Here is a 9111-nt window from a genome sequence, read left to right as displayed (position 1 = left end):
TGTGTATAAAAATAGGTGATTACTGTGGTTGATTTAGCTGATAAAAAAGGAAGCTGGAAATTTTTTTTTTTTAAAAAGGCACTACATCAGTAGCAAAAGGGCATTAAATTGTTTTCCTAGAAGCTTTTTCTGCAGCAACCTTTCACTCAATATCACATTCATGAGTATTTCAGCGTAAACATGACTTCAGTATTTGAAGGATCGTCTTCAGGTCATAGAAAAAAGTGGTGACATGATCACAAAAATGAACTAGAACAGAAAATTATGGAGATATACTTGCACATGTCAGGTATGCTGACTGAATGGCAAAAACAAAACCAGATAGTTTTCATCTCCCACAGACACTGACGTGCCTGAAAGAAATGTTAAAAGCGGCTTAAGTTTAAATCAGTTTCTAGTTAACAGACTGTTATAAAGCTGAATCCCAAAGCTTTAAATGGAAAGGAGATTTTTCTGAATAATGCTGCACTGAGGTATTATTACTGGCAAAATGCACAGTGCTGCATTACTAAAACAAAAGAAAGGAAGGAGGAGTTAACAGACGAGTGCAAGACAGTATTTTTTAGGAAATTCTTTACAGAGGAAAACATTTGTACTTGTAACTCTGACTTTTCAGAAACACTGGCATCAGAAACCTTGGCATCACCTCAAAATATGTACCCAATCACACACTTTGAAAAGCCTTGATCTAGCAGTGAGTGGATGATCATCTGATGGCAGTGGCAGGAAAAGTCTGGGACAAATGAGCTGTTTGGTGTCAAGAGAAAAATAAAACATCAAAGATGAGAGTTCTGGTTGTTTCCTGAGCTTTCAGTTTGGCACCAACATGAGCGTGCACCACCAGTTTTTGACTCAGCTGCTGTTACTTATCACAGAGCCCAACAGTTTGGAAATAAATCAAAGCTTCTCTCTTGGGGCTACAGAGTAATGGGTCTTTGTATTCAAGAATCTTTTCAGCGTGCCATTCTACGCTCTAGTCGAGTTGAGTGCTCGCCACAAAGTTTGCTTTGGTAATTTACATCAACAGCTCCTTCGAAGGAAATGCAGACGGGATAAAAATGTTAAGCACACTCCCCCGTATCGATTGGGTGGACCGATCTTGGCTCTCTGCACCTCCTAACCAGAGCTCAGTGCCTGCCTGGCTCACCGCGGAGGCAAAGAAGAATAGCGCTGATCTAAAAGGCAAAGCCCCAGCTGGGGCTTCACTTTATGTTGGAAGAAGGACAGAGTGCTGTCAGACCAGATTCCCAAGTACTTGAAGAAGCTGTCTCAGGCACAAAGCAATTAACTGTTGCTGTGGTTGTGATGGAGCCAACTGGGGATGCGCTGCTTCCTTAATTATAGATGGATTTTATTCTTTATTGATATAATCATAACTGGTGGCACAATGCTCAGCCTCTTTTTTTTTTTTTTGCTGCTTCTTTCATGATTATCCTGAAATATTTGGGAAAACAAAAATCTCCTTCAGTCACTTGTGTAATGGGATTCATTACGTTTGTATTCAGGTAATTTGCTTGACAATGGGTAGGCTTATTACATCAATATGTATATAATAGTGGGGGATCCACTAAAGTGACCCAAAGTAGGCTATAAGCCGTTCAGTATATAGAGTTGTTTCCTTCCACAGCACCATAATAAAGACAGTGCTGTTTCCATTCGTTAAACAATTATGTCTCAGTCATGCCAAACAATAGCAAAGGACACAAACAGACTCACTCAAAGGGAAATGAGGCGCTTTACCTCAGTCTAGCCTTCCAGGTTTAGCCTGTCGTTGAACTTTGTAAAAATGGCTCTTCATTTTATCACCCACTTCACATCAGGAGCTGCCCTCAAACTCCCCTCATTTAATAGAAGGCCTTACCTTCACAACACATGCACACACACACACACACACATATTCTCATGCATATATTACTCCCCACGCTGTGACACAGATTGCCCGTGCTAGCTAGTTTGAGGAGCCACAATATCTCCTTAGGTGACTCCAAACCTTAATTACCCCAGGAACAGAGGCATAGATGGATATCTAAGACAACGTCTTACTGAGTACCGCGCTGCCTCAGAATCCCTGTAAGGCAATTACTACTTCTGCAAAGAATAAGGAGACAGAGGTAAAGAAAGGAAAGCAAACTTCATTAAAATGAAAAGCATTAAAAGCATATCCCCTCCTGTGATCATCATTTTCTTGTCCTGCGGTTCTCTAAACCTGGCTGAAGCCCAGGTTTGCAGAAATATCAGATTTAGCACAATAAAACTTAAGACTGAAGCTAAGCCAAAACCTGCCTGCTAAAGACATTGGTACTATCACATTGTTTATAAATTGGTTCTTTGACTCTGACACCCTCTGAATTTGGAATCAATCCTCTATCTACCTTAAACGCATAGTTATGGATTAAAAATAATAACTGTCTAATGATGGAAATCCCAGACCTGGAGCACTCCCAAGATGTAATCAATTGTTCTTTGGCTCAATGTTCACCTCCCCAACTAATATCACGTATATCCATTCATATCTTTTAAGATATAAGACAGAACATGATAATGGTAATAAGAAGAGGCAAAGACATAACCTTGTTAGCGCAGGTGATGGGAGAGTTGATTTGAGAGCACTTGCTGAAAAATGTTGCCTATTTTCTAGGTCAGTTTCTACCATTTGCTTTTAAAACATAATTATTTCTGGTTATTTCTTGTAGAATAACAGGGGAACATGTCATTAAAAGTTACTTTCACTGACTTTTAATGACTGCGATGATGATGTGGATGATGAGTCCACTGAGAGCTATAATGCTCGGATATGTTATATAAGTTTGCTGTAAGAGTGGTACAAGAACTTTCTAATGTAAAACAATGTCAAAAAGAAATTTAATGTTAGGACGCGAAAAGCCGGTTTTCCCCTCACTGACAGCATCATTTGTTACCTTTTCGCTATCCCCAGAGAGCTCAATTATTTGTTTGATCTTCATGGGCTTTTTCAAAGGAACAAAAGTATTTGTGATCTTAAATTCCATGCTGTGTTATTCATATAACAAATCCGGTCATCTGGATTTAGATCTAAGAGATCAAAAAAATGCTTTTTGATGAGTTTCGACTGACAGGGAGAAAAAAAAAGAATATTTTAGACTTCTTTGGAGCACAAAGTTCTCCTAAGATTCAAATAAACACATCCGTTCTTCTTAGATTAGATTAAAGTTCTTGCAGAAGCAATGACACGAGCGCATTTCTCTCTGCAATTGCTTATTTTCTCTCCAAAGTCCTTGAAGATGGAGTTCAGACCATCCAGCTAATCACAGTGCGTGTGATTTGCGCCTAAACTTGATCCCAGCGTGGCCCTTGATCTAATTGTTATTGAATACTTCAAGCTTTTAACAGTGCTAGAGGAAATAATATTACTGGAAGAGCATCTGGTTTGGATTTCGTGAGGGAGCATAGGCACATAAAGCTTATCTAACCTTAATTTTAGCTTCGCCACCCCTCGTTCTGGCACTTATTGAGAGTTTTCTATGAGGTTCTTTGAGGTAAATGCAACCAACACGTTAGGTCACAATGCAGTTACACCAAGTTTCTCATTTGAATTTCACGTGCGCTTGTGCAAACATTTAATTAGTACTAACAGTTAGAATTTACTCAGCGGGATGCATGAATATCTGCCAAATTTCAGGGCCGATCCATTCAACATTTGACATTTAATTAAAAACTAAAACGTGAATCAAATTGTGCCTTTAGAGGAAAAGTTACCAGACTAAATTAAATTAAGAAAATAGTGCGTGCCAATCCATCATGTTCACTGAATAAAGATATTTCAGTAGGAAAGTGAAATTTTTGATCCGCTGACTGACTGTCTAGTGTGCTGTTATTGCTTATGAAACTTTAATGATGAAAGGAGGAAGAGAGAGTCGTATACTTTTTCGAGCAGAGAATAGGCCCATCATTGCAGAATGCAGCAAAAACCGGAGTCTCGGGCTTAACTGACAGTTCAGATTTGCAGATACAATTCATCTCTGGCTGCGCAGTATTCACACTCGAGTGGAAAATATAGAACATGCTTAATTTGATTTTTCCCCCCCAACTTTTGAAAGGTTTGTTAAACCTAGTGCGAAACCATTCAATATCAATATTCTGGAGATTTTCATTATTCACAAAGCAGCTGCTGAGGTGAAAGAACTGCCTTTTCAAACAATATAAAGAAGTGGACATGAGGTTATTTTTACTGTGGCAAAATATATCGTGAGGTACTTTTTTCCCCCCCCAAACACAGAGAATCTATTTAAATCTGTGAATAGATGTTTGAGGTGCATTATCACACAAAGCTCAATCATCTTTTAACAACACCTATCTGCCTTGCGGCACATTACCAGTCTTTTTGTGCGTGTCGGTGTTGTATTTGAAGAAAATACACTTTTAAAATTGTTTTCCATCATTTCAGTTTGTAATGAAATTCTGTCCTGGCTGTATGCACTGCTGTGTGTCGTGAATATTTGTCAGCTATACTGTTATACTTAAGAGAATGTCTACAAATCTGCTGCTTATTCTACTATTAAATCAGGGATGCTCGGTGTACATGCGCATTCAACAAAAACTACAAGCTGTAAGTTGGATAGCTTTGCCACAGGTCTTTCAAAAACAAGTCGATCACACAGCTGCAGCTTGTTCAAAACGCTGCTGCTGGAGTCTTAAAAGACAAGTGCAATACTTACTCTAACTCCACTTCTCGCTCCTTTGTACTGACTTCCTGTGAATTGATTTGTCAAACAGTGCTACTGGTTTTGTAAAGCACTAAATGGTTTAGGGCCAAAATAAGTTTCGGGTCTGCTGATATTTTATGCACCATCCAGGCCTGCTGACAGTTCCCAGAGTGAAAAGAAAACATGAAGCTGAGTTTAGTTTCTGTGAATCACAGACTGGGATAAACTTCCAGAAAGCCTGAGCCTCACTCCAACTCTCCATTTTCAAATTACTTTTCTTTTGCCGCTGCTTTCAGCCTTGTTTTCCTCTTTTTAAAAACAAAATGTCACTTGGGTTGTAGCAAAAGGTGCCACACAAATGAACTTTTCTTACATTTGCTAATTTCCATACCTTCAAACCACTTAACACTTGCTTGGATTCTTTTCCTCATTTGTGATATGAGAAATACTACAGGCGGTTAAAGTTCAGGTTTAAAGAAGGAAAAGTTTCAGACCTTCAGCAAGTTTTCCGATTGATATTGGGCTGGTCAGCGGGGTAAATACTTTTTAATCGACATTTGAAACCCTGCTTGTACTGGCTGGACTTTCATTGACATTGTGTGCATCACTGTGTGCAGTGTGTCTCTTGCTTTTTTATTGACTATCCTTAGAAAGGTGCTGCAGCAATGAATTAAACTTTATATTTACCTCGCCTCTCTGCTTGCCTTTCACCTTGCCATTCCGTGCTTGGAGCTCTCCAGAAAAAAGGAAAAGTGAAAAAGAAAAAAGACCCTACAAGAACCAGACGATATATTTGTTAACCTATAATTCACCATAATTAATGTAACAGATTAAAGTAGTCCTTTAGGTTCATGAAATATAACCAAGGGTTGGGAGACATATCAGGTGCTGCTGCTCAGCATTGCCGTTATCAAAGAAGAACACTGTTAAATGAAAGAATTAAGGTCATGTTTTCAGTATCTTGGCTCTGATTCATGTTAGCCTGCTGATCAGGGATTTGAAAGGTAGCTCTTTGAAGACCAGCTTCAATCATTTTAATGAGTTCATCATATCATTGCAGACTGAGATGTCCCTGATGTCATGGTGGGGTCTCCACTAAATATATTCCATTGTTGTAACCATCGATTTTTCTCCTCTGATACATTCATTTTTAACGAGGCACATCTCCTCCCTGCTCCTCAGAGGCAATCAAAAATTGACAGATATTCTGCAGGATCCCCAGTGGTACTCAAACACCACACAGCTCTACTGGGTGAAAAGGTGGGGGGGAAAAGGTCAGTGGAGGTATGTACGATAATGCCCTCAACAATGAACTTATGTGGAGTAAATCGTATGTTACATGGACTCAGCATAGTCTAAAAGTCTGTAAAAGCAGGGTTCCTAGAATTAAATTTATACCTATAGCCACTTCGTTTGGTTAAAATATGTTTTTAAGAACTGTTCACGCTGCATTTGAGTCATGTTTACACACAACAGATTTTCCAACACAGTTAAAGCTTCCTCTCAGGGTGGTGGCTGTGCGGCACAAACACAGCACATGGCTTGCATGTGGGTTTACGCAACAAAAGTACTTCAGTTGAGGTTAGCGAAAATGATGGTTTTCAATCAATCGTGTTTAACAGTCATGTGTCCATAACAAGACTAAGGCCTGGTGCAGTAGTAGCTTATGTGAGATGATGTTTAACTGGTGCCCGTTTAAAAGAAGGAGTGAAAAAAAAACAGCTGATGCAGTGCAGGTGTGATACTGGTTAAATAGATCCTCTCATACAAACTCCCTCCTGGTCCGATTGATCGCATCAGACTCCGTTGTTCACATAAAAAGTGACAGGAGTAATTGTGTCTCCGGATGAGAATAGCGATCAAATCCTGGCTCTTTTTCCACCTCTGCACAGCTGACTAATCACTGCGTGAAGCGGGTCTGAATGTTGGGTCGCCACAAGTCTCAAAAAGAGAGGGAGGGAAAGGGGAGGTACTATCTGACAAGCAGTTTCAGCAGGGTGTACCTATTGTCCCTTTATTTGAATAATGCGTTAGAGCTAATGGATCTGTGAGGCTGTTGTTAGGCACAGTAGTGCTGATGTTTATCATTTAGTGTTTTACCATGCCAACTTTGATTGTGATAACAGGATTTAATCTTAATCATAGTTTACAAAAACTGGTCCTCAAGCAGCACTCAGTTAGCCTCATGCTAGTCATGCAATTATTATAATGTCTGAAGGCCGCTATGACCAAAATATCTATGAGCATAATTCATGTCCTATAAATCACCACATGCCTCGAATCTAACAAGTGAATCAAGTCTTCCTAAACCACTGCTCTGGCTCTAATATGCAAAAGCACATGAACCATATAAATCTTCACTTTTTATTCATTTCTTTACATGAGGGTAATATGCTCGCAGATGCTTTGATCATCAAAAGGCTACATACTTTGAAAGTGACAGTGGGTTTGTTTGTGCCTCTCACCGCCCCCCACCCCCCTCACAAAAGATCTTCTTGAAATCATTGTAGAACAACCCAGAGAGTGTTTCTTTTTGTTGCTTAAGCACACCCATGTGAATGTCATATTTTATTCATAAAGTCTGAAAAGTGTGCCACAGAGAAGGCTCAGCTTCCTACGTCAGGCTTCAAAAAAACTGGATGGTGCTCATAAAAGTTTCAGCTCCTTTCAGCATGGAGAGTTCAGACATGTTGTCTTCAATTATTTCATTTCACATTAAAAGTTTTAAAACATTCACTCCGTGTCCAAAAATGGGGATACTTCTTGGTGCATTCTGAGGGTATGTCCCCTTCCAGACCTTCTAACCCCATTCATAAAACATATGAGAAAGACTGGCAGTTCTCCAGCAACCATATCGGTCTGGCTTTTCTTTTGGTTTTCATTCTTGCTTTATTAGATACAAGCTAAGTTATGAAATGCTAACTTTTGCTCCCCTCCAACAAAGTACATTTCCTGCAAAAGGGGAAAAAAATAGTAGTGTTTTCACTGCAGGGGCAAATGGCTTCTTCAAAGTCACACTCTGCAGTACTTTCTTTTATAAAAACCCGCTGCTAACAGGTCTCTGAGGACATGCAACTGGATTAAAGATCAGATTAGAGCTCCTGGAATTAGGGAGTAAATTGAAACAGATGCATGTTTATGAATTTGTTATGAGGAGATGCACTCCTTTTTAAAATCACATGTGCTTTTTGTCCCCCCACTGTCCGCAAATGCTGTATGAAGCTGAAGAGAATTATGAAAACATAATGCTGGAATTCATCGTTAGGAAGAGTTTGCCCCAAAATTTGGAGCTTTGATGCCAGCAATATTTCCAATGCTGTCACATCAAAAATGTTCTGAGCAGCCACTGAACTCTGATAGTCTCCCATGTGAGACGCTTGTACCTCATTTGTGACATGTTTCTTATTTCAGTCTTTTCACAACAAATAATGATGAAGTCATGGAGTTAAATAAAGCATCGGTGTTATCACCCTAACAGCCAAAACTGAGACTTCCAAAAATACTCCATTGACGTCACCCTAAAACTGCTCAAACAAATTAATGTGAACCTACACGAGGTTCGCGAATGCACTTCTGATGGCCCTGATTACTGTCTCTTCCCTCACACCTACGATAAAACTCGACTGAGGAGTTTGCAAGCCTTTGTGTGTGCTTTTCACAGAAGCAAATCTCAGAGGAGCAGCGGTACGCTGCGCTATGACAGCCGAGCATGGGACGTCAAGAGTCTCACACTTTCCGTTTCTTTATCTTTCTTTTTTCTTTTTCTTTGAGTACTGAGAATAAGCTGAGTCTTCCCAATTAGCACGTTTCTGAAGAGGTGTTGTGACAGCCAGGGAATACAATTTACAGTTGTTACAGCTTAACTGAAGTCACTGTGAGTGTCTAACAAAGATAATATTAAGCTTGATAATAATTCAGAAGACTATATAAAGCAAAGTATCATGATGATTGATTGGACACGCTCGGATCAAAGGTGGTCTAATCCATACAGCACATCTGTCCAAGCTGCTTAAGCATTCCTCCTGAAATTGCTGTCTGCTGCCAGATAATGTAGACCAGTCGCGAGTCACACCTGCCTATTGTAAGCTTGTGGGAGACCTGAACAGCTTAGCGAAAAGCAGGAAGGAAGTTTGCAATGTGAAAACTCAGAAAAGAAATGTGAGATATGTGCTGATGTTTCCTGGAAGGCTCTATTTTTTATCTGGCAGGATACAATGAGCAACGTGTGGGTGAAAAATGGAATAAATTTGTTTTTACAAAGCTTGCAAACTTGCATTATGGAGTCTCTTCACTAGAACTATGCTCCTCATAGTTATCTCTCAAGCAAAACAGAAGCTCTAGCCACCTCATTTTTCCTCACCTCATAACTAATTTTTTTCACACTGAGAGAGCATCTGTGAGAAGTAGCTGTATGTCTTCATTTCCATCG

This window comes from Perissodus microlepis, chromosome 13, assembly GCF_051167445.1.
Source record: "Perissodus microlepis isolate ML-2025 ecotype Zambia chromosome 13, ASM5116744v1, whole genome shotgun sequence".
NCBI classification, from domain to species: Eukaryota; Metazoa; Chordata; class Actinopteri; order Cichliformes; family Cichlidae; genus Perissodus; species Perissodus microlepis.
The sequence above is the reverse complement of the archived record's forward strand: the minus strand, read 5'-3'. Positions refer to the sequence as shown.